We start from the raw sequence: 9,000 nt of genomic DNA on the forward strand, positions 1-9,000 counted from the left end.
GATTTTGTTCTGCAAACTGTCTTCTGTCAAAGAATTTCGATCAGTCGTCGTCAACTGAAGCTTCAAATACATTGGATTCAGAGTTGGTGGAGAAATGGTCATTATGTTAAATGTAGCCCTTTTCCAATATATATCACCAATTTCAAATTTGTAAAGATCCATGAAGTCTTGCCATTTGCAGACTACCATTCCATCAAATAAATTTGAGCCTTTATCCAATTCTTTGCACTCTTATTTGTTTTTGTTCAACAAATGTTTGCATGTTTTAATTTATAAATATCATTGTTTTAAAACAAATAAAGTTTTCATAAATTATTTTAAACAAAGTGAACATTCATAAAAAAAAACTGAAAAGGATAACTGGGACATCTTCAGTGCTCTCCCAAGGATAGCATGATCTCCAAAAGGGTAAGACATTTTTTCATATTCCTAGCATATTTGTATCCTCTTCATCATCTTTCAGGTTGTCTCCTCAGTGAGCACGAAGAAAGTGATACACCCCCCAGATCCCCTGGAAGTCTGGAGTTTGGTCCTAATCTTCTAGCTCCCCAGTGAGGCTGGATCTAGCATCTGTGTTATCAGTTATATGGTTGTCATCCCTTGTGTGGATTGACCTAAAATCCCTTATAGATTGATACATTGGTATGCTATCTTTTCACGGAAGTTGGTATTCCCTCATTCAAATTGGAAATTCCCCGCAGAATGAGCAGGAACTCCCTTTAAGAGCAGTGGGTTTGTAGCCTATCCCCCGTGGATTTGCCTACATTAGTCTCCAGCAGGTTTGCCTCTTGTTCATCCTCAGCAGGGTTGCTCCCAATAGACTTCCTCAGTTTGGTCCTCAGCAGTTGTTCCTAGGTGGAGTTGCTTGATCAGAGTCTGATTGTCGTCGCTTCCTCCTTCTCGGATAATTTTCCTCCTAGTAGAGCGGGTGATGAAAATGTTTATTTTTCTATCCCCAGCGGAGAGGTGTTTCCCTTTTCCTCGGCAGAGATGTTTCTCCAGCAGTTTGAGGAAATGTGATGGTTTTTAGAACTTTTGTTCGGTGGTTATTCCCCGAAGAGTTTCTTATCTTTCCTTAGCTCTTCCCCAGTAGAGTTACTTCTAAAGTGGATCTTACCTGTGTTTAGCTCCCCAGTGGTGATGGAGTAGCTTCCCCAACTAAGGCTTTACCCGATTTTAGTTTGGCGTTGGAACTTCGAGGAAGATGTGTGGATTCCTTCCCTAGCAGAGTGATTGGTTCTCCTTCTCTGTAGCAGAGACATTCCTTCCGTGGTTAGAGGTGAATGTTGTTTGATGTGCTTCTGTTTGGTGTTTGTTCCCCACAGAATTCCACATCACTACCCTGATAAGATTCCCAAAAGAGTTCTTCTCTGAATGATCTTATCCTTGTCTCTGCGTATTGTTGGAAGATCCCCAACTTTGGCGATTGTGATCCCTTGCTTATTCCCAACAGCAGTCTCTAATCCCTGGTGATCCTGCCTGTTCCCTTAACAGTAGTCTTTGTTCCCGGCAGCAACTCGGTTTGATCCTCAGCTTTGGCCTTTATCCCCTGCAGAGATCGGTGTTTCCTGGTATTTGATTCCCTCACCAGATTGGATGTTCTCCAGTAGGCCTGGTTTTCTCTTTTGAGATGTAGTATTGGATGTCTGTCCATTGATTCTTTGACCTGTTTGTGTTAGATATGTCTGTTTGTCAGCATTCATTATACATAAACCACACATATACATGCATATTTATAACATTCAGATATTCATGTTGCATTCTTTGCCGTATATCTTTGTTTGTTGTCTCCTGCTATTTGGGGATATATATTTCCCCAAGCAGATAGTTGTGTCTGATCTCTCCATAGAGAGTCATCCCCATAGGCAGAAAGTGTTTATCCTTTCTTCTATATTCCCCACTGAGTTATGTCCTCGTGGATGATTATTATTTCAGTTTCCTCCCAAAACATGTATTGGGATGGAATTTCTCCCTTGAGTTTGTATCCTCATTGGGTTGAGTCTTGTTTCATTGTGTCTCTCTCGTTTGTTCCTAGATTGACTTCTCTTGTTATTTCCCCTGCAGTTCCCTGTGGTTCAGGTGACCAATTGCTTAGTAAGCAAGTAATTGTTCATTTCTTCTCAGCGGATGTTGTGGCCTTCTACCTAGTAACCGTTAGTTGTAAGTCCTATCTTTATGGTTTTCTACCCAGTAACCGGTAGTTATAAACCCCATTTTATCCCATTGCAGAGTTAACCCTTGATTTTGTTCAACCTAACCGATGACGGTTATTCTCTTCTATGGTTTTCTGCCCAGTAACCGGTAGATGTAATCCCCTCTTTGCTGGTTATCTTTATCCAATATTTGGTATGGATATACCTTCACCTTTCGAGTATTTCTCCCAGTAACCGGTGATATATCTCTTGGATAATTGCTCTGATCAAGCAATTTATCCCCAACGAGTTATCTTTCATTTACCCTTGTTAGGTAGTGATTGTTTCTCCCCTTGATTGGTCATTATTTTATACCCAGTAGCCGATATCCCGATGTCCTTTCTTTTCGGTCGATTTATCCTTTATTAACCCAGTAACCGGCTGTGGATAATCTTCCTTGCGAGTATGTTAACTACGTTATGATGGTAATAGATAATATATCTCATGCACTCTTCGGTCGAAGTCTTTTTCTTCCCTAGTCGAGTAAGATTCGTATTTCCTTATGGAATCGAATGTCCATCCTGTAGTCGAGTTTTCTTTTTCAGCCCTCCTTTCAGATCTTGGAAATATTCCCCAATTCACGCCTGATTGGTCACCTATTATATGCCTAGTAACCGGTATCCCTGGTGTTCCTTTCCTTCTGCTCCCTATATTGACTTTTGTCCCCTGTGGAGTCAGATTTCCTGAGTTGAAATATACCTTGTAGGTCTTCCTCAGATGTTTTGGATGATTGATATCTCTCACCTTTATACCGGTCTTAGATATTCTCTCTCCCTGAGCGTGTTATTCTGTCACCCTTATACCGGTGTTGTGATCACATGTCTCTTTGAGCTTATTACCCAGTTACTGGTAATACCTCATTTTTTTCTTCCTCAGCTGAGTCCTTTATGGATACCCCCGCCTGAGTCCCTTAGTGGATTTTCCCCATCTGAGTCCGGATTTTTATCTGAAGTATCCTTTATGGATAGTTTGCTGTATTGGCATATTCCCCAATACATGCATCTTTGCATCAGCTCGAGTCTTTCCATTGATTTATTTACATGGAATCTCTTCGTGTCTCTCAGCAAGTTTCAAGTCGTAACCTGCTCATGCATTTTCCCCTTTACTCCCCTAGTAAAGTCCCAAGAGTCTTTGTCCCATTTATGAGTGTATTATTCATATGGATTTCCAGTTTCTTCTGACTTCTTTTTTCCTTTGTGGACAAATATCCCCACGGAGTATTAACATTTGCATACATACATTTGCATCATGAGGTCTCTTAGGGACCAAAATTCGTCTCTTTGATATTATTTAAGCCCTTTCTACCTCGTCGAGATGAAGATTTTAACCTTCATATCTCCGGCTAGAATGACCTTAAATAGGGGCATCTGTAAGACCCTAATTTTTACCTTAAGATCCCTCATGGCATCCTATCATTGCACATTGCATTTGCCTCAAGGATCATAGCATCTTGGTTCTTTAACTCTTGGGTTGGGACTTGCGTGAGTTGGTTTGAGACCACCAAGCATGCTTGAATTGTATATTATTGTTTTTCTTATTCTCTTTACTAACCAAAAGCACAAAAATATGTCACTAACTTGTTTTGGTTTTGAAGCTTGAGCAATCATGTGATCCAAGGCTCCTATGAGGCCCCTATGCCCATTGAAGTGGCCAGATGAAAGTGAAAGCAAGCATGACAATGGTTCCAAAATCTCTCCATCATCATATATGCCTCCCAAGAATCTCATTTTGTCAATTTAATCAAGATAAACCAAAGGGCGTAAGGATTGTTTCCCAAGGAAACCCTAATTCAGCTGTGCATTGACTATGCCTTGCTCATGAAGCAAACTCAAGGATTGTTTCCCAAGGAAACCCAAGGGAAGTTCTTTCATTCATAATTTTATGCATATATGAGCTTATGTTATGTCTCTCAATCATCAATTCATCAAGATTTGAAGTTTGGACTTGAGAAGCTGATCAGTCAATTCATCTGACTATTTTGAAATCCACTGAGACCTAACTTTTGATGTGTTTGTGAAATGAAGATGACCCCAAGATAAACGATGTTATTAAGAACCATATGAACAACTTTCATGTTCATCAAAAATTCATTTGAAACATGGAAGGTCATGATTCATTTAAAAACATTATAGGTCATTTTGACTGAAACCCTAATTTTGGGTCAACTTCCCAAGGACCTAACTCACTCATTTTTTATGATTTTGATGTGGTATCAAATGCATTAGAAATTTAAAGGTGTCTACTTCATTTGTTATGTTGAACAAAATTTCGTAATCCTAAAATAAATACATGTGATAATACAAAACATTATAGGTCACTTTGGGCCGAAGTCATTGAAATGAGAAAAAGTCCAACTTCAGGTGCCCATAACTTCCTCATCAAAAACCCAAATGATGCAAACGTTAATTCCAAATTGATTTTATTGAAAAGAACTACAACTTTGATGTTGAAGGTTTTGTCATTTGAGGCTTTCATTTTTGAAAAAGAAGGGCTTGAAGTTGGTCCATTTTGGCTAAATTTCCATATACATGTTTTGCACCTTGAACTTCATGGCCTGTTTTCAATAATTTCCCAACTCCAAATGGATTTTTGTTCAACATAACATTTGTTACTCATGTCAAGACCTTTACAACCATTACCCACATGCCCATGTTTCAATTTGGAAAATGGTATTTTCGAAGAGGTGAAGATTTATGTTCATTTATGGAAAACATGTTGAAACTTTGTCCACAAGCCAATTCATTCCAATTTGCACGTCCAAAACACTTCAATTACACTTCAGATTGCATTTGCAATCAAGTTTGGGCCTCTCGTGCGCCTGTACAGGCCCATGCATGGAGGACCCAAGCTCATGCACACATGAGTTTTCCATTGCTTGCATCGTCTCTTGCTATAAATACACATGCCTGGCTTCATTCAAGACCAACCTCAAGGCGCCTGAATTGCTGCAGAACTGAATCCCTAACCTTCACTCAAAGGAATTTTGCTTTTCTCTTTCAATTTTCAAGTTCAATTTTCAACTACATTGGTTGATCATTGAGCTTCAATTCCTTAGCCTAGCCTCTTTGCCATCTAAAGAACACACTGCATCAAAGAATTGGAAGAGATCTTGTCATTGAAAGATGCACTTTAAAGGTTGTTGTTCAAACTTTTTTGATTCGAAACTCCTTGGATATTGCTCATTTCTTGTGTTTGTTGGTACCTCCGATGTCCTTATGTGAGAGACAATTGATCTGTGCATTTAATTTCATGAATTAAGCAAACTCAGATTGAACTCCATAAATTTCCATCTCAAATTTCTCTCTATATAGAGCTCTTGAGTAAAAACCAATGGCACATGGGTGATGTAAATCACCCCAATTTTCCAATGATATAAGGATCGTGCATTTTAATGAGGTTTTGAAAACCTGCAAATCTTGGCCGGAGCGGTAAGTCTCGTCGGAGAAGACGGTGGTGTACACCACCGTCCCCACGTGGATGAGCTCTGGACCATTGGACTTCATTTCCAGATTTAATCCCAACCTTTGGATGTTATGACTTTATTAAATGCTTTTTGTTTCGCTTGACTGGATCCACACCATGAGCGCGCGCCTAAGAACCTTAGGATTGGCCACGTCAATTAATGAATATGATCCAACGCCTCCTGATTTTTCTTAATTTCTGATTTTTCATTCTATTTTCTTTTATTTCATTTTTATTTCAAAAATTCGTAACTTCTTCATTTTTAATCCAAAAAATATGAGACCAATTGCATTAGCCTTGACATATGAGAGGCTTAACCTTCCTTCATTCAAATCAAATTCATCTTGATCAAAGATCAAGTGAATTGCTTTGCATTATTGATAGGTTGCTTCTTGGTCAAGCAAAAAACCTAAATCAATACAAGATCATTCTTCTTTTCTTTTGGCATGGCAAGTTGTAGGAACTTGGCTTACTAGTCATGGTCTCTAACTTGTGTTTGTTGCCTATAGTTTTATTGACCAGCCTCATATAGGTGTGACTACTACATTAGTCCACTTACGATTGCTTAACATAGCGCTAAATTGCCTTATGGCACACTAACACTAACTACTAATGACTAACTTTTAATTCAAGCATTTAATTCTTGCAATTTACTTCAATATAATTTAATTTCTTGGTCATTAATTCATTTGTCTTTCCCCTTTGCTCACTTGAGCTCATGTTTATGTTAATGCAATTTGCCTTTTGCTCACGTGAGCACATTATTGTGTATATATTATTGTGCTTGTTTTGTTTTGTTTGTGTGAACCCAATGTAAATGAAGAAAGGACTTAGATTTTAGGACCTTACATATGCTAATCGAGTTTGAAGAGCAACTAGGCCTCATTCCTTTAAAATGCTTTAAAATTGTCAAAAAGCAACTAGCCTCATGCCTTTAGAATGCTTAATCTTGAAAGAGACATTGAAAGGACCTAATTCTGAACTCACTCTTGTCCATTCTTTCTATAGCATTGTGGAACTTTTTGATTTGTATGTTCTTGTGTGCTAGGGATCCTAAATTTTCCAAGTAGAGGAATCATTGTCATGGACATTTCAAGATAAGAGATACAAAGCCAATTGGAAGATTCCTAGGAGCTTGATTGATTGTTTGCTTGATTGCTTGAGTTATTTGCTTATTGCTTGCTAATTCCAAAGGAAAGGGAGCAACATGGATCATCATTATGATCTTAAGAAGGGAACTCCATGTGGTTTTATTTCTCTTCCCTCATCTTTGCATGTTTAGGACCTATCCATTCTCTTCTTCTCTCCACTCTAACCCAAGCCAAACATTTGTGCAAACATTAGCATTGTTTTCAAAATTAGAAACCTAAACACTATGCTTTTGATTTTTTCAAACTCTTTTTATAACACTTATTTTGAATTGAATCCTTAAGTCAACTTTGACCTTACTTTGTGAATACTCTTCATTTGTAAATATAACTCACTCAATTGTTTTTGTGGTTCGAATGGCCACTTTTTCCAAAAGCTTTTCATAAACATAAGCTATTAGGTTTGAGTTATCATAGCGGTTGATGTAATACTCACCTGTATCCTTAGTGATTGGACTATAAGTCTTCCATACTTATTATAGGGTGGATCCCTCACTAGTATGTTGAAGCTCTCCTCACATGGTGGATTTGTGCTTTTTGGTTGAGTTTTCTCCCTTTGATAACAAAAGACCTTAAGGCATTTGTCAAATCAATTCACCAACTTCTTTTGAGATTTTTATCCCAAACTACGAGGTTTTGATCCTAATCTTTTTTAAGATGGTACGTAGGCAATGGGTTTATCCATTCAAACACAAAATTGTAAATAACTTGTATATTCTTTTCTCATATCCCCAATCATGTTTGCACAAATATTTTTTTACAAATACCAACCTACCTTACAACATTTGTAAAAAGGGCTCCCTTAGAGTACTAAGGATGTTTTGGGTGCTTAAAACCTTCCCATTGCATAACCAACCCCTTACCCAGATCTCTGACATTTTTATTAGTTTTTATTTGATAAAACTTCTCAGTTTTTGTTCGCTTTCTAACCTTTCCTTTGGATAAATAGAAGTGCGGTGGCGACTCGAATTGTATGATTTACTTTTGATTTAGTTAATAAATCTAAAGGTAACGAATACCCCGCTACAACATTCAAACTTTTTAGATCTAGAACTCTCAATTTAATGTATCATTCTTGTGTTTGTGTGGTTTTCTGAAGTCCTCACACTTGAGGTAAGCCATTGGTGCTTTCAATTCATCATTTCATGAACAAACAGTTGAAACACCATGATCTTCCCTATCACATTTCTCTCAATATAGGAAGAGTGAGGAAGATCCATTGGTACAGTGATGATCTCCATCACACGAGCTTCATTTCCATGGCCTTGTTTTTAATTTTTATTAAAGTTCATTTTCCTGCAATTGGTGGCCGGAATTGGTTGTCTGGCCGGAGAAGATGGTGGTTTCCACCACCACCACCACTACGTGTGCATCCTCCTGGCCCTTGGATTTGGTTTCCACGTTTTAATCTTGTTCATTCATTGTGTTTACTTCATTTAATACACATTGTGGCGCGTTTGACTTGGACGTACCATGCGCCCTCATATCTGGACCGGCCCTTGATGCCACGTCAATTAATGAGTTCCATCATGTGGCTGTGGTTTTTTCTTTTCAAACATTCATAAAAAATTCATTTGAAGTCATAAAAATATGAGACCAACTCCAAATTTTTTCTTGAAAAATCTAGTTTCATATTTTGATTTTTAATTATTTTTGTAACTTCATTTGATATTTTTCATAGATTATTTGATTTTTAATAGTTTTAATTCATTTTAAAATACTTTCTGACTTTTGAAAAATTCAAAAATATTTTCATAGCATCTATGGATCATGATAAGTCAATGAAAAATAGTCTCATCAATTTCTTATTTGATTTGAGATTTATCTGAGATTTTAATTCATATTATGATATTTTTAATTGTTTTTAATTGCTTTCTGATTTCAAAAATTGGTGAGAAAACTAGTCAAAGGTTGTTTGACTATGTTGAACCTATGAGAATTTAATTAGACTTGTTGAAGTTAATTTGAATTGATATTGAGGTTCAACCTTATTTGTTTATTTTTTATTTGCATTTTATTTTAATCAAAAAAATACCAAAAAATATGGTTGACCTCTTTGACTTGCTATCTTCATTTCTCTCTGTTTGGTGTTGGTTGATGTTGTTTTGATTCACATTTGATTAATTAGATTTGGTTGTGGTCTTCTTTTTCCCTCCTTTTCATCTTCATCCCTTTCTTTCCATCAATGGGCAATGAGT

The sequence above is a fragment of the Lathyrus oleraceus genome, chromosome 7 (assembly GCF_024323335.1).
Source record: "Lathyrus oleraceus cultivar Zhongwan6 chromosome 7, CAAS_Psat_ZW6_1.0, whole genome shotgun sequence".
Lineage (NCBI taxonomy): Eukaryota > Viridiplantae > Streptophyta > Magnoliopsida > Fabales > Fabaceae > Lathyrus > Lathyrus oleraceus.